At 54.0% G+C, this 27,049-nt stretch overlaps 1 long non-coding RNA gene across 1 annotated transcript; it reads left to right on the plus strand.

The window, feature by feature from the left end:
* The first annotated feature begins 11,322 nt into the window (after positions 1-11,322).
* On the plus strand, positions 11,323-20,716 carry LOC148474387 (uncharacterized). The gene is made up of 3 exons (XR_015872891.1): positions 11,323-11,514; positions 20,381-20,473; positions 20,595-20,716. It is a non-coding gene; the product is annotated as an uncharacterized LOC148474387 (long non-coding RNA).
* The last annotated feature ends 6,333 nt before the right edge of the window (positions 20,717-27,049 follow it).

The following is a 27,049-nucleotide window of genomic DNA, read 5'->3' on the forward strand; positions in this document are numbered from 1 at the left end:
GCACCATCCATAGCATAGAGCACAGGTACAGCAGGCGGGCACCATCCATAGCATAGAGCACAGAGGTACAGCAGGTAGGCACCATCCATAACATAGAGCACAGGTACAGCAGGCAGGCACCATCCATAGCATAGAGCACAGGTACAGCAGGCAGGCACCATCCATAGCATAGAGCACAGGTACAGCAGGCGGGCACCATCCATAGCATAGAGCACAGAGGTACAGCAGGTAGGCACCATCCATAACATAGAGCACAGGTACAGCAGGCAGGCACCATCCATAGCATAGAGCACAGGTACAGCAGGCAGGCACCATCCATAGCATAGAGCACAGGTACAGCAGGCAGGCACCATCCATAGCATAGTGCACAGGTAATGCACCAGGGTCTCTTTAGGTAGCTCCACAGGTACTTATATAGGCGGCAGAGGTGCATATAACTGCATGTGGTGAATGTCAGTGTCCTCAGCGCTGTACAGGGATTAGACAACACAATTATACATCAATACATGATTGGGAACACAGGATAACAGCATAACGATATATAGCCAAAGGCAGGGGGCAGTGAGGCGGAATAACGTGACGGGTGAGTCGCTGTACTTAGCCATAGCAAGTAATGATCAGCGCTGGGAGGTCAGTCTGTTCCTGTATCCGGCAGGATCAGAGTTTATGGTGGGATATAGGAAGGGGGTGACTATGAGTATTAATGGTTTGTGGGGATGCTGGCAGAGAGTCTGATAGGGACGAGGGAGCGAGTATCAGAGCATGGGGGCAGCACGGGAGGAATCCTGGGTGTGGCTGATGAGGGGAGAATATTAGGACGACGGCCAGCGGGTGGGTGCAGGAGAGAGTGAGGGCTTGTGTGTGGGTGTGTCCGTGTCCGCATTGGGACAGGTAAATGAGATTGGCGCCTGCATTAAGCATAGACTGAAGTGAGAGGAAGGCCAGGGCCGGATAGGTTACAGTAGTCCAGGTGGGAAGTGACAAGTGCACGAATGAGAGTTTTGTGGGCCTCATTGTGTGGAAGTGCCTGATTCCGGGGATAATGCGCAGGGATAGAACGACGCTTGTATTTCTCTGCATATAATGTGGGAGCATCTAAGGCCGACTCTACATCAGGCTCTTCTGGGCTACATGCTGGTGACCTTGTTCCATTGCCCAGCTCAGTCCTTTTGCATAAGATTCAAGTGATGAGGTTTCTCTATAGCAGTGATTGCCAACCTCTGTCCTCAGGGCACACTAATGGGGGGTATCCACTTAGCGATATACAAACGAGAGCATGATTGTGACATTGCAATCGTGCTGTCGTTTGTATAGCTAGTGATGTGCTAGGACTGAACGTTCACTCGTTCAGTCCCGGCACATCCCTCATCCCCGCACATGCTGAACCTGACCTGCATGTACGGGCGATGTCGGAAGCGATCCGCAGGCACGCGCATCACGGGTCGCTTCCGTCCAAAACATGCACAATGCATGCGCAATATGCAAGCGTTTGCACGATAACGACATCGTTATCGTGCAATCGCTTGTTTAAATCGCTTAGTGGATACCCCCCCCATTACAGTCCTAGTTTAGTGATATCCATGCTAGTGCACAGATGGTTAAATCAAAATAACTGAGGTACTAATTAAGTCACCTGTGCTCTAGTATGGCTATCCCTAAAACCTGGACTGTTAGTGTGCCTTGAGGACTGTGGTTGGGAACCCCTGCTATAGAGCTTAGTGTGCTGGTATGGGTCAGGCTGTGACCGGATGGCTTCGCTTCGCCAGGTAATCGCAGATATTTCTGACACTGATAGAGTAGAGAGTGGTTACTCGTCCCTGAGTGACCGTATTCCATCACTCCACATGATTAAATCTCACAATCATTTACCGCCTGTTATTCCTGCGCAGTGGGCGGGTACTTCGCTGCCACCACCAGGATCCTACACCGGCAATTGGAACCTCCTACTCCTGGGTATGTGTGTGGAAACAATGCTGCGACACTTCCTGGGTAGTGTTGGCTAATAACCACTGGTCCCGTACGCTAGACCAGTTCAGCAGGGCAGCTGGCAGAGGGCTTCAGCTTGGAGACACTGTGCTCAATCCGGTACAGCCGGAGACGGGAGAGCCCTTTGCACTATTCTAGTGGTCACAGGACACAAGCAGATGCAGTGTCTGAAGGCAAAATGTTTATTGCTGAAATGTCTTTTAATGTAAATTACTCCCCAGCACACATGTATTCTACAGCCGTACAGCCCTCTCTGAGAGGCAGAGGGTACATACTCTGCCCTTTATATAATCAGAGGACACGGGGCCTGATTCAGCACAGATCGCAACTGTGATTACGTACCCAATCGGCCGATTATTGTGTATTCAGTGCGCGAAGACTCCACAGCGACGGGGACTGTGATCGCAGTGGCTAGGCAGACCCATCGCAGAGTGATTGACAGAAAGTACCGTTTGGGGGGTGGTGAAGGGGCGTGCATAAATTATTCACTGTGATGCCATACGCAGCTTGTGTACTCACTGCGTACCGAAAGGTTATCAGTTTCTGAGTAAGGTCAGAGCTTGTGCAAGTGTGCGTGAGGTTGCGATGGTACCGATGTTACTGATGATGTGTAAGGTAAGGTGGACGTCCTTGTGTTGTGCTGAGACGACATAGCGATCACAGAGGACTAGGGGCTGAGAGACACATGGGCTGGGGAAGGTGATGAGGGGCTGAGGACGGTGGTGAGTGCCTGGGGGGGAATCAATGTTTGTGGTGTTTATTTTTTTCCTTATGAGGGTAATCATGGAATCTAAGTTTCTACTTCAGGGTCCATAGGGTATCCACAGGATACCTTGGGTATAGGTGTGACGTCAGTCGCTGGGCACCATAGAGTTAAGCTTTTCAGCCTCCCAGGATGCACTAGGGTCCCCCTCCTATACCCCGCCCCCGAGCCAAGGCACCTCAGTTTAGTTTGGTGCCCGGCCGGCGTCGGGTGCACCTGTCGGAGTGGGGGCTAGAAGAGCTCCTGAAGCTTTCTTCAGTGCAGCTGTGGCTGCACATCTGGATGTACAGCATGGACAGTCAGTCCTGACGTCCATGCTGTCTTCCCTACACCCCCGCCGGTACCAGAACGCCGGTACTGATCCGGGGATGCTGGTGAGCATCTGGGGTCACAGCTAGCGGTGACCCCAGATGTTCCGGACCATGGCCGGATCCAAGGGGGACAAAGGTAAGCAGCGGGGTCCCGCGGTGGGTCCCCGCTGGTCACATGGTCCTAAGTCCCCAGGCAGGGGGCTCCCTGGGGACTGGCTGCAGCGTGGAGCCAGGCGACCAACCTGCGCTTTCCACTACCCCCTGGGACAGCGGACCGCAGCAGAGCGGTAGCGCTGCGGCGTCCCAGGGGTTAAATGCATGCCAGGGGAGCGCGCCTTCCCTGTCTCACAGCCGGCGCCTCCCCCGCTGCACACAGCCCTCTCTGCATGCTGCCGACTGGTCCTGTGGCAGCGCTCCTCCCCCAGGCCAGCCTCCTCTCTGCTCCTCGGCGGCCATCTTCTCCAGAACGCATGGTGAACGCTGCTGGAAGCGCTGGACGGAAGCATCGTGGTCTGGGTCCCCCCGCATACCTCTCCTCCGCTGTGGTCAGGTCTGTGTATGCAGCGCTGTGTCCTACCAGGCCCTGTGTCTGTGTAGTTGAGTGATCAGCGCTGTTAGTGCAGGAATTGATATTCTTTGCATTGTATGTGACTGTGCTAGCGCTGCTGCCTGTATCTTCTATTCTGACTGTCAGCTTTATTACTGTCCCTGTTCTTTCTGCTAAGCCCTTGCGGTGCGGTGCTGCAGGGTGGTCTTTCACCTCTTTAAAATACAATTGGTGAGAGGGGTCACATACTTAGTACCATCATGTCCGAAAGTGATTTTCCCCTCCGGCTACAGTGTACTACGTGTAAAGTACCTTTAGCTGAGGGGGAGGGTAACGCGGAGGGCCTTTGCCGGCAGTGTTTGTCCATGGCGCGGCCTCTTACGGTTACAGCACCGGTACAGGAGCCGCCCTGGGCTTGTTTCGCTCAGGCGCTTACAGCCTTAGTGGGCCAGTTAGCTCCGCAGCCCGCGTTTACACCGATGGGTTTATCCCAGCAGTCAGTGGTGTCGTCACCCATGCAGGGTTTCCCACGACAATTGGTGGTGCCCCACAGTCTCCCTATTTCCCCGCTCCCGGTTTCTCAGGAGCCAGCGTGGATTAACTCCCTGACGAGTTCTGTACAGCACTTGTCGGATGTGTTGCAAGGGGAGTCTGTGATGCGGCCGCATAAACGGCCGGTGGCGTCTCTGTCGGCTCCTTATGAGGATGACGAGGGGACGTCTGATGATGGGGAGATTCTGGATCCTTACGATCAGGAACCTCTCCATACTAAGGACGCTGATGCTAAGTCCAAAGTATATATTCCTGGACTTATTCGGGCGGTCCGCACAGCCTTGGTGATTGAGGACGAAGTTCCCCCAGCGGCTAAATCTAAGTATGCCTTTTTTAAGGATGTGAAGGGCGATGCCACAGTCTTTCCTCTTTTGGGTCAGTTGGTGGACCATTTAGAGGAGGCGTGGAAACAGCCTGGCAAAAGATACCAGCCGCAGAGACGGCTGGCGGTGGCTTATCCTTTCGCGGATAATTATTTTGCAAAGTGGGAATCCCCTCCACAGGTGGATTCTCACGTGACCCGTCTTGTCCGTAGTGTCACATTGCCGATGCCATCCATGTCCTCCCTTAAGGATGCTACGGACCGCAAGGTGGAAATCTGCCTGAAGTCCGCTTATTCCCTTGCGGGGGGGGGCAGCACGGCCGGCTATGGCCATTTGCTGGGTTGCCAGAGCGATGGAGCGCTGGGCGGATTCATTAGAGGCTTCTTTTGATTCCGACTGTCCGGCCGAACAGGCGGAGTTGATTGGCAATCTCCGTGATTCGGCCACCTACATCAACGAGGCAGCCCTAGACATTAGTACTCTGGTGTCTAGGATTTCTTCAGCAGCGGTAGCTGCTCGTCGCACCTTGTGGCTGCGATCCTGGAAGGCGGACGCAGATTCCAAAAAGGGTCTGGAGGCGTTGCCGTTTACCGGAGAAGTTCTCTTCGGTCCGGATCTGGATAAGATTGTGGCCACGCTGGCGGCAGCCAAATCGGCTTGTCTCCCGTCGGCCGCTGCTCCTTCTGGTTCTGGACCATCGTCCTTTCGGTCATCTAGGGCCCAGGGCAGGCCCAAACTACAGTCGTTTCCTCGACAGGCTGGTCCTAAGAAATCGGCCAAGCCCCGGAAGCAGGCATGGAGTACCAGACGTCCGGCCCCCAAGCCAGATGACAAGCCTGCGGCCTGACGGTCCGGGCCTCCCTTTGGGGGATCCCAGGGTGGGAGGCCGCCTGCTACAGTTCGCCCAGTGTTGGTCGACCACTACGACAGACACTTGGGTTCTGGAGGTGGTTTCCCACGGATACGCCCTCTCCTTCCGGCACAGACCCCCGGCTCGATTCTTCACCACGGGTCTACCATCAGACCGGAACAAGGCTACGGAGCTGCGGAAGGTATTGCACACTATGCTCCAGGCTGGAGTTATAGTGCCTGTTCCATTCTCCCAGAGGGGCCAAGGTTTCTATTCAAATCTATTTTTGGTACAGAAACCCAATGGGTCATATCGTCCGATTCTCAACCTCAAAGCACTCAACAAGTCTTTGCGGGTCCCGAAGTTTCGGATGGAGACCCTACGGTCCATCATTCTGGCGCTGGAACCTGGGGACTACATGGTGTCATTGGACATACAGGACGCTTACCTGCATGTCCCTATTCTTTTGCGCCATCAACAGTTCCTCAGGTTTGCAATCCGCAGCGACCACTTCCAGTTTCGGGCGTTACCTTTTGGCCTGGCGACAGCACCACGTGTTTTCACCAAGGTGTTGGCGGTCATGGCGGCTTCTCTGCGGCTGCAGGGAGTCCGCATGTTGCCGTACTTGGACGACCTGTTATTGGTGGCAGGATCTCCAGAGCTCCTGTTACGCCACTTGGACCTGACCATTGCACTGCTGCAACGGCACGGCTGGCTAATCAACTGGCAGAAGTCCACTCTAATCCCGTCTCGGAGGATTCTGCATCTTGGAGCCTTATTGGACTCGGGACAGCAAAGGATCTTCGTGACGGAGGACAAGATCTCTGCTTTACAGTCAAGGGTGCGCAGTTGTCTGCACAGCCGCCGGGTGTCCTTACACTCGGCGATGAGGTTACTGGGCTCCATGGTGTCGGTGTTCGACATGGTGGAATACGCCCAGTTTCACTCCAGACCTCTGCAGTACCTGATCCTGTCCAAGTGGAACGGGCTGCCTCAGTCTCTGAAGTCCCAGACGATTGTGCTCACCCCGGAGGTTCGCCTGTCCCTTGCGTGGTGGTTACAGACGACCCACCTCAACAAGGGACGTCCGTTCTGGGTTCCAAATTGGGTCCTGTTGACAATGGACGCCAGTCTTCGGGGCTGGGGAGCAGTTTCGGGTCCACACTTGTTCCAGGGCAGGTGGACGCCGACAGAAGCGGAGCTTCCAATAAATATCTTGGAACTCCGTGCAGTCTTCAATGCTCTCCAGCAGGTACAGCGGTTTCTCCAGGGTCACCCGGTGCAGGTCCAGTCGGACAACGCTACCACCGTGGCCTACATAAACAGGCAAGGAGGAACTCGCAGTCGGGCGGCTCTCGTAGAGGTCTCTCGGATCCTGGTTTGGGCGGAGCGCAATCTTCCGGCCATATCAGCGGTCTTCATCCCGGGAGTGCTAAATTGGGAGGCGGACTTTCTAAGTCGCCAGGACGTTCATCCGGGGGAATGGTCCCTGCACCCGGACGTTTTTCAACTACTGGTGGACAGGTGGGGTCTTCCAGAAATCGACCTCATGGCGTCCCGGCACAACAACAAGTTGCCGGTGTACGGGTCTCGCACAAGAGACGAAGGGGCGTCTCTGGTGGATGCTCTGTCCGTCCGGTGGACGTTCCGTTTCGCATACCTGTTCCCTCCGGTCTCCCTTCTTCCACGGGTAATCCGGAAATTCAAACAGGAAGGAGGGACACTCCTGTTGATAGCTCCCGCGTGGCCCAGACGGCACTGGTTCTCAGACCTTCAGGGTCTGTCCGTGGACAGTCCTCTGCAGTTGCCGCTACGACCGGACCTTCTGTCTCAGGGTCCTTGCCTTCACCCGGACCTGACTCGGCTGTCTTTGACGGCGTGGCTGTTGAGACGGCCATGCTGAGGTCCCGGGGGTTTTCCAGCTCTGTGGTGCGTACCATGTTACGAGCTCGGAAACCGTCTTCCGCGAGGATATACCATCGCGTGTGGCATACGTTCTTCCAGTGGTGTCGACCAAGAGGTTATGCACCGCGGGAGTTTCGTCTGTCTCGGATTCTCGCCTTCCTGCAAGCGGGACTAGATCATGGGCTTCGCCTTGCTTCTTTGAAGGTACAGGTTTCGGCCCTATCTGTCTGGTTTCACCGTAGGATTGCTACAATCCCGGATGTGCGCACCTTTATGCAAGGTGTTCTCCGCATTCAGCCGCCCTTTGTTCCACCTGTGGCGCCTTGGGATTTGGCTGTGGTCCTGAGGGCTCTCCAAGGACCGCCGTTTGAACCACTGGGCTCAGTGGATCTTAAATGGCTAACAGCTAAGACTGTTTTCCTTCTGGCCATTGCTTCGGCCAGACGTGTTTCTGAGTTAGGGGCTCTTACTTGTAGACCCCCTTTCTTGGTTTTTCATGGGAACAGGGCAGTGCTCCGCACTCGGCCCGAGTTTCTTCCCAAAGTTGTTTCCCAGTTTCATGTTAACGAGGAAATAGTTGTTCCGGCCTTTAACTCACCGGGTCTTTCCGTGGGTGAGGCCTCTTTGGATGTTGTGCGGGCCTTAAGGACTTATGTTGACCGCACTTCTTCGTTTAGGAAGTCGGACGCTTTGTTTGTCCTCTATGGCTTCCGTAAAAAGGGTTGGCCTGCTTCAAAGCAAACTTTGGCAGCCTGGATTCGTATGGCTATTTCTGAAGCTTATCTTCATGAAGGCCTACCGGTCCCTCCTTCTCTGAAGGCTCATTCCACTAGGTCTGTGGGTCCTTCGTGGGCAGCTCGACGTGGTGCCTCGGCAGTTCAGATCTGCAAGGCTGCTACGTGGTCCTCTGTCCATACCTTCGTGAGGTATTACAGGTTTGACACCTTCGCCTCTCAGGATGCTTCCTTCGGGCGGCAGGTTCTTCTTTCTGCACAGGAGCGTCCCCACCCTTAAAGGATACTGCTTTGGGACATCCCCAAGGTATCCTGTGGATACCCTATGGACCCTGAAGTAGAAAATATGAGATATGGTAAGAACTTACCCTTGTTATCTCTATTTCTACGAAGTCCATAGGGTTCCACAGGACTCCCGCCCTGTCGCACCTGTGCTGCAGATGGGCTTTGCTCTGGTCACCGGTTTTCCGTCTCCCTCTGGTGAGAATGTGATTCTTGTATGTGTCCAGATCTTTTTTTCTCTCTCTTCCTTCTCCTCCTCCGGCCTATGGCTTGATAACTAACTGAGGTGCCTTGGCTCGGGGGCGGGGTATAGGAGGGGGACCCTAGTGCATCCTGGGAGGCTGAAAAGCTTAACTCTATGGTGCCCAGCGACTGACGTCACACCTATACCCAAGGTATCCTGTGGAACCCTATGGACTTCGTAGAAATAGAGATAACAAGGGTAAGTTCTTACCATATCTCATATTATTTTATTTTTTCCTGTGTAGGCCAATGTGTGTGCTTTGGGGGCTGCTGTATGTGTTTTTTTTTCCCCATGGGGGCCAATCTTTTTTTCTTGTCGAGGGCCAATGTGTTTTCTTTTTTCCTAAGGGGCCATTGTGTTTGTTTTCCTGTAGGGGCCAATGGGCTCGATTCAATTCAGTGCGATGCTGAATACCCCTGGGAGGGAGCTTTTGGAGCTATTCAAATCAGTTCGCTGTTTGGTCCAACAGTTGCCAGTTAAGTCGGAGAATGCCGGTTCTTGCTACTTAACCTGGATATTTAGTTGTGAGAACCAGCAATCTCCGACTAAAGTGCCGGCTTCGAAGCTGCTAGCACCACGCTAAGCCGGAAAACAGCCTGGCGACTGGCACTTTTGTTGGATTTCTTCTTGCACCCTCATGAGGCTGCGAGAAGAAATCCTTTAGTCGGACCAAACAGCGCGCTGAATTGAATTCGCTTCGGGGAGCTCCATCCTGGGGCTATTCAGCATCGCACTGAATTTAATCGAGCCCAATGTATTTGTTTTCTTCTGTGGGGGCCGAAGGTTTTTTTCTCTTGTGCAATGTTTTTCATCTGCGCATGTGACTAAGTAGCGCCATTCATGCGTCTCGATGGCGTTTGTACAGAGTTGCAGTACTGATACAGATGCTCGCACCAAGTAGTGTAGTGTATTAGAAATATGTTGAGCGTTCATAGGAAGTTGGCTAATTAGACACAGATGTAACTAGGTATGGGCGTGTTATTGGGGTGACACGGGCGTGTTATTGGGGTGACACGGGCGCGATACTGAAAGTGGATGTGTACAGAGACGCTGAATTTCTCACATTGGAGGCCATACTCAGATGGATGATCTGCACCTAGCATAGGGCTGGGTAACGTTTCTATGGTGCGATGCACAAAGCAGGATTAGTAGTAGTAGTTACTGACCGTGACCATCTCTGTCCTTACACATTCTGGCACAGGCTGTACACCAGGGAGGGCACCGAAGCTGCATTAGCATAAAGTCGCAGGCACACCTGCATCAACAGCAGCAAGGAAGGCTGCAACTGCCTCCGACTCAGAATAAGGCCCTATGAGGAGGGGGTATCCTGCCCCTTTTGCACAGACTCCACCCCCATTAGGGCTGCTTCCATAAACTTTCCAGGCTGGTTTTCCATCCCAATCCGTCCCTGACTGTGGGAGGATTTCCTCTGTGCATGTCATTGTCACTCCAAATCTACAACATCACCCCATAGTACCTGCAGCCAGTCAGTTGTGCCCTGTGCAGTACACGCTCCCGGGCAGTAGGTGGCGCTGGTCTCCATGCCTGTGATGTACAGAATGCAGTACACGCTCCCGGGCAGTAGGTGGCGCAGGTCTCCTGGCCTGTGATGTACAGGATGCAGTACACGCTCCTGGGCAGTAGGTGGCGCAGGTCTCCCGGCCTGTGATGTGCAGGGTGTAGTACATGCTCCCGGGCAGTAGGTGGCGCAGGTCTCCTGGCCTGTGATGTACAGGGTGTAGTACACGCTCCCGGACAGTAGGTGGCGCAGGTCTCCTGGCCTGTGATGTACAGGGTGTAGTACACGCTCCCGGACAGTAGGTGGCGCAGGTCTCCTGGCCTGTGATGTACAGGGTGCAGTACACGCTCCCGGGCAGTAGGTGGCGCAGGTCTCCTGGCCTGTGATGTACAGGTTGCAGTACACGCTCCCGGCCAGTAGGTGGCGCAGGTGTCCCGGCCTGTGATGCACAGGGTGCAGTAAACGCTCCCGGGCAGTAGGTGGCGCAGGTCTCTAGGCCTGTGATGTACAGGGTGCAGTACATGCTCCCGGGCAGTAGGTGGCGCACTGTGATGTACAGGGTGCAGTATACGCACCCGGGCAGTAGGTGTCGCACTGTGATGTACAGGGTGCAGTACACGATCCCGGGCAGTAGGTAGCGCAGGTGTCCAGGCCTGTGATGTACAGGGTGAAGTACACGCTCCCGGGCAGTAGATGGCGCAGTACACGATCCCGGGCAGTAGAAGGCGCAGGTGTCCCGGCCTGTGATGCACAGGGTGCAGTAAACGCTCCCGGGCAGTAGGTGGCGCAGGTCTCTAGGCCTGTGATGTACAGGGTGCAGTACATGCTCCCGGGCAGTAGGTGGCGCACTGTGATGTACAGGGTGCAGTATACGCACCCGGGCAGTAGGTGTCGCACTGTGATGTACAGGGTGCAGTACACGATCCCGGGCAGTAGGTAGCGCAGGTGTCCAGGCCTGTGATGTACAGGGTGAAGTACACGCTCCCGGGCAGTAGATGGCGCAGTACACGATCCGGGCAGTAGAAGGCGCAGGTGTCCAGGCCTGTGATGTACAGGGTGCAGTACACGCTCCCGGGCAGTAGATGGCGCAGGTGTTCCGGTCTGTGATGTACAGGGTGCAGTACACGCTCCCGGGCAGTAGATGGCGCAGTACACGCTCCCGGGCAGTAGATGGCGCAGTACACGCTCCCGGGCGGTAGATGGCGCAGTACACGCTCCCGGGCGGTAGATGGCGCAGTACACGCTCCCGGGCGGTAGATGGCGCAGTACACGCTCCCGGCGGTAGATGGCGCAGTACACGCTCCCGGGCGGTAGATGGCGCAGTACACGCTCCCGGGCGGTAGATGGCGCAGTACACGCTCCCGGGCGGTAGATGGCGCAGTACACGCTCCCGGCGGTAGATGGCGCAGTACACGTTATGGCGGGAAGGATGGATGATGGAGGAGACAGATTAGAGTATCAGAGACTCCGGGACGGTTTCCTGGACAAAATCCGGGAGGTGAGTCACGTGACCCAGTGTGACAGCGCGAGGGGGATCCCCGGGCACCTCACACCTCCTATACATACCTCCCAACATGACCCATTCCAGGAGGGACACCATGAACCCCCTTTATTTCTACACAGGTGACTGCGATCATATATTAGGTGGGAAATCCGGGAACAGCATTTTGTCCCTCCTGGAATGGGTCATGTTGGGAGGTATATCTATATACAGCGTCATGGGATGGGATTGTAAAGCCTGTTTAGCCGCCCGTGCAAATCCCTAATCCTCCCCCCCCTCCCCCCCAGTGCCTAAATCTCCCCCCTAGTGCCTAACCCTAACCTCCCCCCCCTAGTGCCTAACCTCCCCCCCCCAAAAGCCTAACCCTCCCCCCTAGTGCCTAAACCTCCCCCCCCCAAAAGCCTAACCCTCCCCCCTAGTGCCTAAACCTCCCCCCTAGTGCCTAAACCTCCCCCCCCTAGTGCCTAACCTCCCCCCCCCCCCAAAAGCCTAACCCTCCCCCCTAGTGCCTAACCCTCCCCCCTAGTGCCTAAACCTCCCCCCTAGTGCCTAAACCTCCCCCCCCAGTGCCTAAACCTCCCCCCCCTAGTGCCTAACCCTAACCTCCCCCCCCTAGTGCCTAACCCTAACCTCCCCCCCTAGTGCCTAACCCTCCCCCCTAGTGCCTAACCCTCCCCCCTAGTGCCTAACCCCCCCCCAGTGCCTAACCCTAACCTCCCCCCCCCCTAGTGCCTAACCTCCCCCCCCCCCCCCAAAAGCCTAACCCTCCCCCCTAGTGCCTAACCCTAACCTCCCCCCATGGGTACCTAAACCTAACCCGCTCCGTAAACCTAACCTCTCCCCCCTCCTCCTCCGTAAACCACACCTCCTACACTCCCTTTACCCCTATATACTGTGTATACAGTGTCATATATAATATACAGTGTGTGATATATAGTGCTAGGGGGAGCCTCGGGTACCTCACACCTACACCCCCTTTTACCCCTATATACTGTGTATACAGTGTCATATATAATATACAGTGTGTAATGTATGATATATAGCGCTAGGGAGAGCCCCGGGCACCTCACACCTCCTACACCCCCCATATAATGTGTATACAGTGTCATATATAATATACAGTGTGTAATGTGTGATATATAGCGCTAGGGGGATCCCCGGGCACCTCACACCTCCTACACCCCCTATTTCTACTTCAGGGTCTATAGGGGGTCCACAGGGTTGACCTTGGGGTATAGGTTGGGAGCCAAATCCGGGCACCACGCAGTTAAAGCTTTTAGCTCCCAGGATGCACTTGGGTCCACTCTCCCTATAACCCCACCCCCAGCCAGAGGCACCTCAGTTTAAGTTGGTGCCCGGCCGGAGTCGGGTCACCGTTTAGTGCAGTGGGGAGCTGATTAGCAGCCCCTAAGCTATATATTTTTTTCTAAGTACAGAGTTTTTTATTTTTACTTTGGACTTTCAGAGCGGCAGCGTCGGAACTGTCCATAGGACGTCTAAGCTGCCGCTCCGTCACCCCGCCGGCGCTGAGACGCCAGTACAGATCTGGGGATCTCAGCGGGACCCCAGAGTCTGTACTAGCCGGACTCTGCGGGCGCCCAGGACTGCTGCCGGATCTACGGGGAGCAGGTAAGGTCGCGGATCACCGCTTGCGGTGATCCGCGCATTTAATATGCAGTCCTGTGCCTCCGGTCTCCGGGGACAGACCGGAGGCGCCGGCAGTGGCAGCGGGCCCCCCATACCCCGTGTGTCCACTAGACCACCAGGGACTTACTGATCGGCGCTGGGAGCCGGCGTCCCGGGGGTTAATAGCCGGCCAGGGGAGGCAGCCTTCCCTGTTACAGCGGCTCCTTCCCTCAGCTCAGCGCGCCTTTCAGTATCTATAGTCTGGCGTCGCTGAGCTGCTTCCTCCGCGGGCCACGCTGCTTCTGAGGTCTCCAGCGGCCATTTTCTTGTGGTGCTGCAGAAATCTCCGGAGATGGCAGTGAGTCCAGTCCCCCTGCGTACCTCACCATCAGGTCAGTGTACACAGCGCTGTAGCCTTCCCAGACACTGAATCTGGGCAGTTGAATGCAGTGTAATAGTGCAGTATATTATATGACGTTTATGTATATATGTATATATCTGCATTGTATGTGACTTATGCTAGTGCTGACTGTCTGTACTTTATTCTCTCACCTGTCAGTGTATATCTATCCCTTTCCTTATCTGCCCTAATACAGCTGTACTTAGGGTGATTCTGAGACCTCACATATATATACTCGTTCTTTGCTCAGGTGGCCTATTTCCATGTGATGGTACGCAGGCCCTTATTCGGACCCGAACAGGGCCTTACGAATCCAGAAAGTTATACAGTTGTTGGGGTAAGCTAACAACTTACCCCACTTTCTCAGCGAGGGACTGGTTGTTCTGTTTTCTTTCTGGTGCGGTGGCTGAATGGTCCTCTTTGGCCTATTCTCTGTCTCAATTCCCTGAACCAGTTCCTAAAGCTACCTGGGCTCAGGAGGCAATCCCTATGCTCCATCATACTATGTTTGGAACCTGGGGACTTTATGGTATCACTGGATATACAGGACGCGTGCCTACGGGTACTTACAGAGACCTTGCCTCAGCATGGACTGAGGTTTGCTGTATAACAGCACTTACGGTTTTTCGGGCTCTGCCTGTTTGGGCTGTTCACAGCCCCACGGGGGTTTACCAGCGTTTTGGATTTTCTGACAGTTCTTCTGTTCAGTATATCCCAATGCTCCTGTACCTGGATGGCCTCCTGCTCTTAGCAGGATCACCGGGGTACTTTACATCCAGGTCAGGTTGACTGTGGCTTCTTCAGGGTGCAGACGTTTAATCAATGGGGAAAAAGTCCTCCCTGCATCCCTTTCTGGGTATTCTTCACCTAGGAGCCCTGCTGGATTCTCAGAATCTGAGAATTCTTCTGGCGTAAGACGGCATCTTCCATTAGGGGTACATGGATGTCTGTGCAGTCGACATATGTCTTTGCACTCTGGGATGCATGGTCCACTATTCAGTGTCTGCCTTTGGAAGGGTGGAATGGGCTTAGTTCCATTCCAGGCTTATCTCCAGATGGAACAAGTTTTTTCTGTCTGATCACTGTTCAAACGATGCTGCTCTCCCCGGAGGCAAGTCGGTCCCTTTTCGGGTGACTATGACCATCTCGTCCAGGGTATTCTTTTGCTAAGGACAGTGTCTGGTTCGCATCCATTTCAGTGCAATTGGATGTCTGTCGATTCCACCCTGTCAATTAACTTGTTGGAACTTTAGCCTGTCTTGGGCCTTCACTCTGGCATAGCCCTTGTTTCCCGGTGAACCTGAAAAAGTTCAGTCCGACAGGGTCAGAACAGTGGCTTCCTTTTTAGCAATACTGTTCGTTGGGTGGCAATGTCAGGTATGTCATACATTCGGACATTGTCTGAGGGTCTCCTCCCAACCATCTCGACAGTGTTCATTTCAGGTGCTCTCCATTGGGAAGCGGGAGTCCTCAGCCGTCACGACGTGCATCCCGGGGACTAGTCTCTTCCCCAAGAGAGGTTTCATCTCCTGGTGAGCAGGGGGGGGGCCCTCCTGAGGTGACACTCATGGCCTTCTGACTCTATCACACTATGGTGTTACAGTCCAACTCTGGGGATTCTGAAGCAACCTTCAGTGACTCTTTGTCGGTGAAGTGGTTCTTCCAATTTGCGTACCTTAGTTCTCCAGTCTCCATTCTTCCTCGAGGGAAGTGTTTCAATCGAGACAGAGATGCTTTCCTGCTGGTGGCTCCTGATTGCCCCAGATGTCAGGGGTACTTGGTTTTTCGGAGTCTCTCCATCGATACTCCATTCCTGATGCTTCACTGCCCGGACCTGTTGTCTCAGGGTCCTGGGGTTTGCCTTGGACCTGGGTCGTTTGTCTTTGACTACGTCCCTACAGTGGTCTTACGGCTTCCCTGGCTTTGTCATCGTTGGAATAATTAGAGCACATGGATCAGCTTTTGCTGGGACCTACCACAAACTGTGGCAGCCATTATTCTTATGGTATTATACCTATTGATACGATCCTCTGGTGTCCAGGATTTCCAGATATTCTGGCATTCCTTCCGGCTGGCTTGGGTTTCACCCTCGGCCTGGCCTTCCTGACAGTGCAGATCTCTACACTGTCAGTATGATTAGGATATGGAATTGCTCCGCTCTGATATCCAGTTCATCCTTTGGAGTGTTTTCTGGATTATGCCTCCATTTGTCCTCCCTAGGGACTCCTTGGGAGTTAGTAGTGGTTCTTCGTTAACTCCGGGGAAAGTTAATGGAACCGCTGGTTGTGATAGCCATTACATGGTCTATTGCTTTGGCTTTCTCTCTTTCTATCAGGGAGTTTATATCAACCAGATGAGTGTCGGAATTGGGAGCGTTCTCATGTGGCTCCCTCTTCTGGAGGGCATCTTGTCAGGGTGTGAGTTGCTCTCACCCTGTGTTTCTTCTTAGTGATTTTCAGGTTCCATATTATTCTGGAACTTATGGTGCGGCCATTCAGTCCCCAGTCCTCTCGGCTGGTGTGGCCTCATTGACTGTGGTCCGGCCTCTGTGGAATTTTGTGATCCATTCAAGTTCCTGACGGAAATCGGACTCCTTATTGGTGGTCTGAGATTTCTGGTTTTAACAGGAAAGGATGGCCGGCCTATGGCCATATGTTGGCTGGACGGCCTCGTATGTCTTTTTCAGGGGCCTACCCATGGGTAGGCCTTTCTGTTGTCGCTGCTTGTTTTTTCTCGGGCCATGTAACCCTCGTGGGTGGCTCGCTGTGGCGCCTTGGCTGTTTTGCCTTGCTAGGTGGCCACGTGGTCTTCTGTCCACACCTTTTTAAGGTTCTAGGCATTGTTTTCCTTTGCCTCTCAGGATGCTTCCTTTTTGGCGGCGGATTCTCCTCTCAGCACAGGAGCGTCCCCTCCCTTGGTTGAACTGCTTTGGGACATCCCCAAGGTCAACCCTGTGGACCCCCTATGGACCCTGAAGTAAAAAACAAGAGATATGGTAAGAACTTACCTTTGTTATCTCTGTTTCTACGAAGTCCATAGGGTCCACAGGGCGCCCGCCCTGACGCACCTGGCTTTATATGGGCTGTGTGGCTGGTCACCGGTTTTCTGTCTCCCATTTCTGTGAGTATGGTTATCGTGTGTTCCAGTTTTCTCTCTTTTTCTCTCCTCCTCCGGCCTTTGGCTACTTACAAACTGAGGTGCCTCTGGCTGGGGGTGGGGTTATAGGGAGAGTGGACCCAAGTGCATCCTGGGAGCTAAAAGCTTTAACTGCGTGGTGCCCGGATTTGGTTCCCAACCTATACCCCAAGGTCAACCCTATGGACTTCGTAGAAACAGAGATAACAAAGGTAAGTTCTTACCATATCTCTTGTTATACTGTGTATACAATGTCATATATAATATACAGTGTGTGATATATAGCGCTAGGGGGAGCCCCGGGCACCTCACACCTCCTACACCCCCTATATACTGTGTATACAGTGTCATATATAATATACAGTGTGTGATACATAGCGCTAGGGGGAGCCCCAGGCACCTCACACCTCCTACACCCCCTATATACTGTGTATACAGTGTCATATATAATATACAGGGAGGCAATGCTCAGACACCCTGTAAATACTGTGTGATATTTGGGGGTATAAATACTAATGTTCCCGCCAGGCTGTATTAGCGGGGCACCGTACCTGATTTAAAAATGCTAATATGCGCCTTGCCCTTATGGCGTCGTCCCGCTGTATCAGCCAACCGGCTGCCATCCCCACCCGCGGGCCAAGTTGCTGTGAAACAATCACCGGTAGGTTAATTGATCGTCTATTCACACCGCAGGGAGAGCGTGAAGGCTGGCCACGCCCCCACAGTGACGTGTATGGAGCACCTCTCAAGGACACCCCCACCTTTTTGTGTGACCACGCCCCTTTTTCGGGCTTGCATCTTAGCTGAGTGTGACAGCGCCCTTTTCACGGGCCGGCCCCCTCCCCCCGGGCCCAGCACTATATTTACTGCAAACGACCAAAACCGCGAATTTACTAAAGTCAAACCCGACGGGATTCTAAATCACTTTAGAACATTGGGCGCCGCATCGATAGCTTTATATACACGGCTATAGAAGCACCCAGATTTACTAACGGTCGGTTTGTACAATGACCGAAAACCGTCCGACGAACCCTCCCAAACGTTAGACCTATCTGTCGCAGGCGAGTTTGGGAGAAGCACTGCGCGGATCACTGTCATCTATGCTGGCTTCTTAGGGTTACAAATAAAGAAGAGTTTAAAAAAAAATGTGCAGGGTCCCCCCCTAAAACCCTAATTATCCCTGGACCTTTTATCCTGGTCTGGTGCAGGAAACTCGGTGCTGCTCCCCCTATTTTCCAGCAACCAGCACTAGGCTGAACCAGACGGAGGGGGGGGGGGGCTTACACACAGCGTGGGGTCCCTCCACCATAATGTCAGCCCAGGGCTGGTATTCCTCGGAATGTGGGGACCTCTCCTGGGGAAGTAGCAGCGCTGGTCTGAACGCCCGGGGTTATTCCCTGCACCCACAGAGGCACTGGACGTGGGGCTAATGTCGTGGAAAATATAGAAATTATTGTTCTTTATAGTGGGACTACAGATCAGCAAGCCTGCCCTGGCATATAAGCACTTGTGGAACAACAAGTGCCAGCATGCCTGGACATTAAGTGCCCGCTGGCACCTATAGTCCCACTGTAAAGAAAATAATGACGGGACGCGCACATTGAATGTGTTACCCCCACATCCGCCGCCTCCGTGGGTGCAGGGATTTATCCCACGGCTGCTGGTTCCACGGGAGGGGGAACCCCATTTTATTTTCAGGATCCTTACTGGTTTGAGGATTTCCAGCACTGGGCTGAGCAGTTTGGGTCTGGTTTATATAATGGCAGGGGGACCCCGCGTGCCGTCTATCTCCCTGTATAGTGTTAGTTCCCCGGCTGGCTCAGCCTGGTGCTGGTTATAGGAAATTAGGGGGAACCCTATGCCGGATCTTCTTGTACCATAGCAGGCTGAGAGGACCAGGGCTGGTTATGGATTTGGGGGGGGCAGTAAAGAAGCCTGCACAGATGCTGCTGATCCGTGCAGTACTTCTGTTTGTACGGGTTTGCCGTCATGTTATAACTCCCTATATATTGTAGGTTCGGAATTGAAAGATCAAAACCGACGGCATTTAGAGCGGCAGAATTCGCCTGACGTCGCCGTCCGGTAGTAATTCAAGATAAAACCCGACGGATGGTAAATGTGTGGTGATATTAGGCTGCAATGCGCCGATGTTAGCAGTTATATAGTGTAACGGGGTGAGGGCGGCGATGCCCGGACACTAGGGGGAGCCCTGGAGCAAGTCATCCTGCTACTCCCCGTATATACTGTGTCATATATAATGTATGGTGTGGGGTGTAGTTATATATAAAGTATGTAGCACACACTGACACTGCACATTATAACACCAATATTATACAGTCTACAGATTACATAGACACACAACACACTCTAACTGCGCAGTATACAATACAATGCAACATACTGACAGGTGCACCGCACAATATAACAGAACAATACTATATATGTACACACTAGCCCTTCACAACATACACACTGACACAATACACAACGGCCAATATATATAGTACCCACATTAACAGACAATATAACACAAGTGACAGACGCACACACAGCACTACACAATGTATAACACAAGTGACAGACGCACACACAGCACTACACAATGTATAACACAAGTGACAGACGCACACACAGCACTGCACAATGTATAACACAAGTGACAGACGCACACACGGCACTGCACAATGTATAACACAAGTGACAGACGCACACACGGCACTGCACAATGTATAACACAAGTGACAGACGCACACACGGCACTGCACAATGTATAACACAAGTGACAGACGCACACACGGCACTGCACAATGTATAACACAAGTGACAGACGCACACACGGCACTGCACAATGTATAACACAAGTGACAGACGCACACACGGCACTGCACAATGTATAACACAAGTGACAGACGCACACACGGCACTGCACAATGTATAACACAAGTGACAGACGCACACACGGCACTGCACAATGTATAACACAAGTGACTGACGCACACACGGCACTGCACAATGTATAACACAAGTGACTGACGCACACACGGCACTGCACAATGTATAACACAAGTGACTGACGCACACACGGCACTGCACAATGTATAACACAAGTGACAGACGCACACACGGCACTGCACAATGTATAACACAAGTGACAGACGCACACACGGCACTGCACAATGTATAACACAAGTGACAGACGCACACACGGCACTGCACAATGTATAACACAAGTGACAGACGCACACACGGCACTGCACAATGTATAACACAAGTGACACACGCATTGCACAATGCCCTATAACACAAGTGACAGACCTATCTGTAGTCACAGAGCCGCCATCCTGCATTCCTCTGCCAGCAGGGTCGGGATTCAGTCCAGCTTCTGGCTGATTTGGCCAGGCCCTGCCCAGTTCTCCGGTGACCGCCCCGGGCAGGAAGATGGGCCGTCTCACACTTATTATATTACTCATTGATGGACGTCACTCACTGCACACTTAGTATTGGGGCGGCACCCTGCTCTCGCCACGCCTGTGCTTGGAGGCAGGATAATTCAGGACTGTGCGTATAGTGATGCAGCTACACCATGTGACCTGTTATAGTCTCTCCCGCATGCATTGTGTAACGTGCGGTCCTGTCGCAGCCTGTGTTTCTGTGCGCCTTGTTCCCGTAATGACCCTGCTATGTGCATTTGTGTTCCTTCAGGATATACAGGAGACCACACAACTTGTCTGCCTTCTAAACCAGAACCTGGCAATGAGGGGCGCGGGAGCTGGAGACATTGAGTGCGTGGCACAGGTAGGTCTGCAGGAAGCTGTGACCCTGCCCCTCCCCCTGCGAGGTGACACAATCAGAGGGGCACTGTGTGTGTGTTATAGCTCTGAGCCGGGTAACCTTATATTGTTCTCTCTCTCTCTAGGGGTGGACACAGATCCAGCAGACTTTGGTTGGTGTATCTGAGCTTTGGAAGACCCTGCCGAGTGACGCTCGTGGCTCCTGACCCCATCCTGACAATAAATGGCGATTACTATTTATCCAAAATCTTGCTGCACACGTCTATACCTGTGTCTCGCTGGGGGGAATCCAATTGCGAGGGGGGCGGGGAATTAAAAAAAAATCCTGTGGCCGCGGGGTTCTGCTGTTCAGGGGACCGAAAATGCGAAAAATCACATTATTTCTACTTCAGGGTCCATAGGGTATCCACAGGATACCTTGGGGTATAGGTGTGACGTCAGTCGCTGGGCACCATAGAGTTAAGCTTTTCAACCTCCCAGGATGCACTAGGGTCCCCCTCCTATACCCCGCCCCCGAGCCAAGGCACCTCAGTTTAGTTTGGTGCCCGGCCGGCGTCGGGTGCACCTGTCGGAGTGGGGGCTAGAAGAGCCCCTGAAGCTTTCTTCAGTGCAGCTGTGGCTGCACATCTGGATGTACAGCATGGACAGTCAGTCCTGACGTCCATGCTGTCTTCCCTACACCCCCGCCGGTACCAGAACGCCGGTACCGATCCGGTGATGCTGGTGAGCATCTGGGGTCACAGCTAGCGGTGACCCCAGATGTTCCGGACCATGGCCGGATCCAAGGGGGACAAAGGTAAGCAGCGGGGTACCGCGGTGGGTCCCCGCTGGTCACATGGTCCTAAGTCCCCAGGCAGGGGGCTCCCTGGGGACTGGCTGCAGCGTGGAGCCAGGCGACCAACCTGCGCTTTCCACTACCCCCTGGGACAGCGGACCGCAGCAGAGCGGTAGCGCTGCGGCGTACCAGGGGTTAAATGCATGCCAGGGGAGCGCGCCTTCCCTGTCTCACAGCCGGCGCCTCCCCCGCTGCACACAGCCCTCTCTGCACTGTGCCGACTGGTCCTGTGGCAGCGCTCCTCCCCCAGGCCAGCCTCCTCTCTGCTCCTCGGCGGCCATCTTCTCCAGAACGCATGGTGAACGCTGCTGGAAGCGCTGGACGGAAGCATCATGGTCTGGGTCCCCCCGCATACCTCTCCTCCGTTGTGGCTCAGGTCTGTGTATGCAGCGCTGTGTCCTACCAGGCCCTGTGTCTGTGTAGTTGATTGATCAGCGCTGTTAGTGCAGGAAATGTTATTTCTCTGCATTGTATGTGACTGTGCTAGCGCTGCCTGTAACTTTTCTTCTCTAAACTGTCAGCTTTATTACTGTCCCTGTTCTTTCTGCTAAAGCCCTTGCGGTGCGGTGCTGCAGGGTGGTCTCTCGCCTATTTAATACTTAATTGGTGAGAGAGGTCACATACGTGGTGCCATCATGTCTGAAAGTGATTTTCCCCTCCGGTTACAGTGTACCACGTGCAAAGTACCGTTAGCGGAGGGGGAGGGTAGCGCGGAGGGCCTTTGCCGGCAGTGTTTGTCCATGGCGCGGCCTATTACGGTTACAGCACCGGTACAGGAGCCGCCCTGGGCTTGTTTCGCTCAGGCGCTTACAGCCTTAGTGGGCCAGTTAGCTCCGCAGCCCGCGTTTACTCCGATGGGTTTGTCCCAGCAGTCTGTGGTGTCGTCACCCATGCAGGGGTTCCCACGACAATTGGTGGTACCCCACAGTCTCCCTATTTCCCCGCTCCCGGGTTCTCAGGAGCCAGCGTGGGTTAACTCCCTGACGAGTTCTGTACAGCACTTGTCGGATGTGTTGCAAGGGGAGTCTGTGATGCGGCCTCATAAAAGGCCGGTGGCGTCTCTGTCCGCTCCTTATGAGGATGACGAAGGGACGTCTGATGATGGGTAGATTCTGGATCCTTACGATCAGGAACCTCTCCATACTAAGGACGCTGATGCTAAGTCCAAAGTATATATTCCTGGACTTATTCGGGCGGTCCGCACAGCCTTGGTGATTGAGGACGAAGTTCCCCCAGCGGCTAAATCTAAGTATGCCTTTTTCAAAGATGTGCAGGGCGATGCCACAGTCTTTCCTCTTTCGGGTCAGTTGGTGGACCATTTAGAGGAGGCGTGGAAACAGCCTGGCAAGCGATACCAGCCGCAGAGACGCCTGGCGGTGGCTTATCCGTTCGCGGATAATTATTTTGCTAAGTGGAAATCCCCTCCACAGGTGGATTCTCACGTGACCCGTCTTGTCCGTAGTGCCACATTGCCGATGCCATCCATGTCCTCCCTTAAGGATGCTACGGACCGCAAGGTAGAAATCTGCCTGAAGTCCGCTTATTCCCTTGCAGGGGGGGCAGCACGGCCGGCTATGGCCATTTGCTGGGTTGCCAGAGCGATGGAGCGCTGGGCGGATTCATTAGAGGCTTCTTTTGAATCCGACTGTCCGGCCGAACAGGCGGAGTTGCTTGGCAATCTCCGTGATTCGGCCACCTACATCAACGAGGCGGCTCTAGACATTAGTACTCTGGTGTCTAGAATTTCTTCAGCAGCGGTAGCTGCTCGTCGCACCTTGTGGCTGCGATCCTGGAAGGCGGACGCAGATTCCAAGAAAGGTCTGGAAGCGTTGCCGTTTACCGGAGAAGTTCTCTTCGGTCCGGATCTGGATAAGATTGTGGCCACGCTGGCGGCAGCCAAATCGGCTTGTCTCCCGTCGGCCGCTGCTCCTTCTGGTTCTGGACCATCGTCCTTTCGGTCATCTAGGGCCCAGGGCAGGCCCAAACCACAGTCGTTTCCTCGACAGGCTGGCCCTAAGAAATCGGTCAAGCCCCGGAAGCAGGCATGGAGTACCAGACATCCGGCCCCCAAGCCAGATGACAAGCCTGCGGCCTGACGGTCCGGGCCTCCCTTTGGGGGATCCCAGGGTGGGAGGCCGCCTGCTACAGTTCGCCCAGTGTTGGTCGACCACTACGACAGACACTTGGGTTCTGGAGGTGGTTTCCCACGGATACGCCCTCTCCTTCCGGCACAGATCCCCGGCTCGCTTCTTCACCACGGGTCTACCATCAGACCAGAACAAGGCTACGGAGCTGCGGAAGGTATTGCACACTATGCTCCAGGCTGGAGTTATAGTGCCTGTTCCATTCTCCCAGAGGGGCCAGGGTTTCTATTCAAATCTATTTTTGGTACAGAAACCCAATGGGTCATATCGTCCGATTCTCAACCTCAAAGCACTCAACAAGTCTTTGCGGGTCCCGAAGTTTCGGATGGAGACCCTACGGTCCATCATTCTGGCGCTGGAACCTGGGGACTACATGGTGTCATTGGACATACAGGACGCTTACCTGCATGTCCCTATTCTTTTGCGCCATCAACAGTTCCTCAGGTTTGCAATCCGCAGCGACCACTTCCAGTTTCGGGCGTTACCTTTTGGCCTGGCAACAGCACCACGTGTTTTCACCAAGGTGATGGCGGTCATGGCGGCTTCTCTGCGGCTGCAGGGAGTCCGCATGTTGCCGTATTTGGACGACCTGTTATTGGTGGCAGGATCTCCAGAGCTCCTGTTACGCCACTTGGACCTGACCATTGCACTGCTGCAACGGCACGGCTGGCTAATCAACTGGCAGAAGTCCACTCTAATCCCGTCTCGGAGGATTCTGCATCTTGGAGCCTTATTGGACTCGGGACAGCAAAGGATCTTCGTGACGGAGGACAAGATCTCTGCTTTACAGTCAAGGGTGCGCAGTTGCCTGCACAGCCGCCGGGTGTCCTTACACTCGGCGATGAGGTTACTGGGCTCCATGGTGTCGGTGTTCGACATGGTGGAATACGCCCAGTTTCACTCCAGACCTCTGCTGCACCTGATCCTGTCCAAGTGGAACGGGCTGCCTCAGTCTCTGAAGTCCCAGACGATTGTGCTCACCCCGGAGGTTCGCCTGTCCCTTGCGTGGTGGTTACAGACGATCCACCTCAACAAGGGACGTCCGTTCTGGGTTCCAAATTGGGTCCTGTTGACAACGGACGCCAGTCTTCGGGGCTGGGGAGCAGTTTCGGGTCCACACTTGTTCCAGGGCAGGTGGACGCCGACAGAAGCGGAGCTTCCAATAAATATCTTGGAACTCCGTGCGGTCTTCAATGCTCTCCAGCAGGCACAGCGGTTTCTCCAGGGTCGCCCGGTGCAGGTCCAGTCGGACAACGCTACCACCGTGGCCTACATAAACAGGCAAGGAGGAACTCGCAGTCGGGCGGCTCTCGTAGAGGTCTCTCGGATCCTGGTTTGGGCGGAGCGCAATCTTCCGGCCATATCAGCGGTCTTCATCCCGGGAGTGCTCAATTGGGAGGCGGACTTTCTAAGTCGCCAAGACGTTCATCCGGGGGAATGGTCCCTGCACCCAGACGTTTTTCAACTACTGGTGGACAGGTGGGGTCTTCCAGAAATCGACCTCATGGCGTCCCGGCACAACAACAAGTTGCCGGTGTACGGGTCTCGCACAAGAGACGAAGGGGCGTCTCTGGTGGATGCTCTGTCCGTCCGGTGGACGTTCCGGTTCGCATACCTGTTCCCTCCGGTCTCCCTTCTTCCACGGGTAATCCGGAAATTCAAACAGGAAGGAGGGACGCTCCTGTTGATAGCTCCCGCGTGGCCCAGACGGCACTGGTTCTCAGACCTTCAGGGTCTGTCCGTGGACAGTCCTCTGCGGTTGCCGCTACGACCGGACCTTCTGTCTCAGGGTCCTTGCCTTCACCCGGACCTGACTCGGCTGTCTTTGATGGCGTGGCTGTTGAGACGGCCATGCTGAGGTCCCGGGGGTTTTCCAGCTCTGTGGTGCGTACCATGTTACGAGCTCGGAAACCGTCTTCCGCGAGGATATACCATCGCGTGTGGCATACGTTCTTCCAGTGGTGTCGACCGAGAGGTTATGCACCGCGGGAGTTTCGTCTGTCTCGGATTCTCGCCTTCCTGCAAGCGGGACTAGATCATGGGCTTCGCCTTGCTTCTTTGAAGGTACAGGTTTCGGCCCTATCTGTCTGGTTTCACCGTAGGATTGCTACAATCCCGGATGTGCGCACCTTTATGCAGGGTGTTCTCCGCATTCAGCCGCCCTTTGTTCCACCTGTGGTGCCTTGGGATTTGGCTGTGGTCCTGAGGGCTCTCCAAGGACCGCCGTTTGAACCACTGGGCTCAGTGGATCTTAAATGGCTAACAGCTAAGACTGTTTTCCTTCTGGCCATTGCTTCGGCCAGACGTGTTTCTAAGTTAGGGGCTCTTACTTGTAGACCCCCTTTCTTGGTTTTTCATGGGAACAGGGCAGTGCTCCGCACTCGGCCCGAGTTTCTTCCCAAAATTGTTTCCCAGTTTCATGTTAACGAGGAAATAGTTGTTCCGGCCTTTAACTCACCGGGTCTTTCCGTGGGTGAGGCCTCTTTGGATGTTGTGCGGGCCTTAAGGACTTATGTTGACCGCACTTCTTCGTTTAGGAAGTCGGACGCTTTGTTTGTCCTCTATGGCTTCCGTAAAAAGGGTTGGCCTGCTTCAAAGCAAACTTTGGCAGCCTGGATCCGTTATTTCTGAAGCTTATCTTCATGAAGGCCTTCCGGTCCCACCTTCTCTGAAGGCTCATTCCACTAGGTCTGTGGGTCCTTCGTGGGCAGCTCGACGTGGTGCCTCGGCAGTTCAGATCTGCAAGGCTGCTACGTGGTCCTCTGTCCATACCTTCGTGAGGTATTACAGGTTTGACACCTTCGCCTCTCAGGATGCTTCCTTCGGGCGGCGGATTCTCCTTTCTGCACAGGAGCGTCCCCACCCTTAAAGGATACTGCTTTGGGACATACCCAAGGTATCCTGTGGATACCCTATGGACCCTGAAGTAGAAAATATGAGATATGGTAAGAACTTACCCTTGTTATCTCTATTTCTACGAAGTCCATAGGGTTCCACAGGACTCCCGCCCTGTCGCACCTGTGCTGCAGATGGGCTTTGCTCTGGTCACCGGTTTTCCGTCTCCCTCTGGTGAGAATGTGATTCTTGTATGTGTCCAGATCTTTTTTCTCTCTTCCTTCTCCTCCTCTGGCCTATGGCTTGATAACTAACTGAGGTGCCTTGGCTCGGGGGCGGGGTATAGGAGGGGGACCCTAGTGCATCCTGGGAGGCTGAAAAGCTTAACTCTATGGTGCCCAGCGACTGACGTCACACCTATACCCCAAGGTATCCTGTGGAACCCTATGGACTTCATAGAAATAGAGATAACAAGGGTAAGTTCTTACCATATCTCATATTTTTTCTTGATCAAGTCGTTAATTTTAGGAAGAATCACTGGGACTTGCTCTGGGACCCCTGCAGCACCCCCCCCACCCCCCCACACCACCCCTATGAGGACTATATAAGCAAATGGAAGTCCTTAATTACTCACCTTCCGTAGCGTGGTCTTTAGCAGCAGGGTGAGTGTGTGTTTGTAAGTGTGCATGAGTGAGTGTGACCCCCCCCACCGATGTAAGTGTGTATGAGTGAGAGTGTTCCCCGACCACACCCTAACCCCCCCCCC

This window comes from Taudactylus pleione, unplaced genomic scaffold, assembly GCF_031769625.1.
Source record: "Taudactylus pleione unplaced genomic scaffold, aTauple2 ptg000847l, whole genome shotgun sequence".
Lineage (NCBI taxonomy): Eukaryota > Metazoa > Chordata > Amphibia > Anura > Myobatrachidae > Taudactylus > Taudactylus pleione.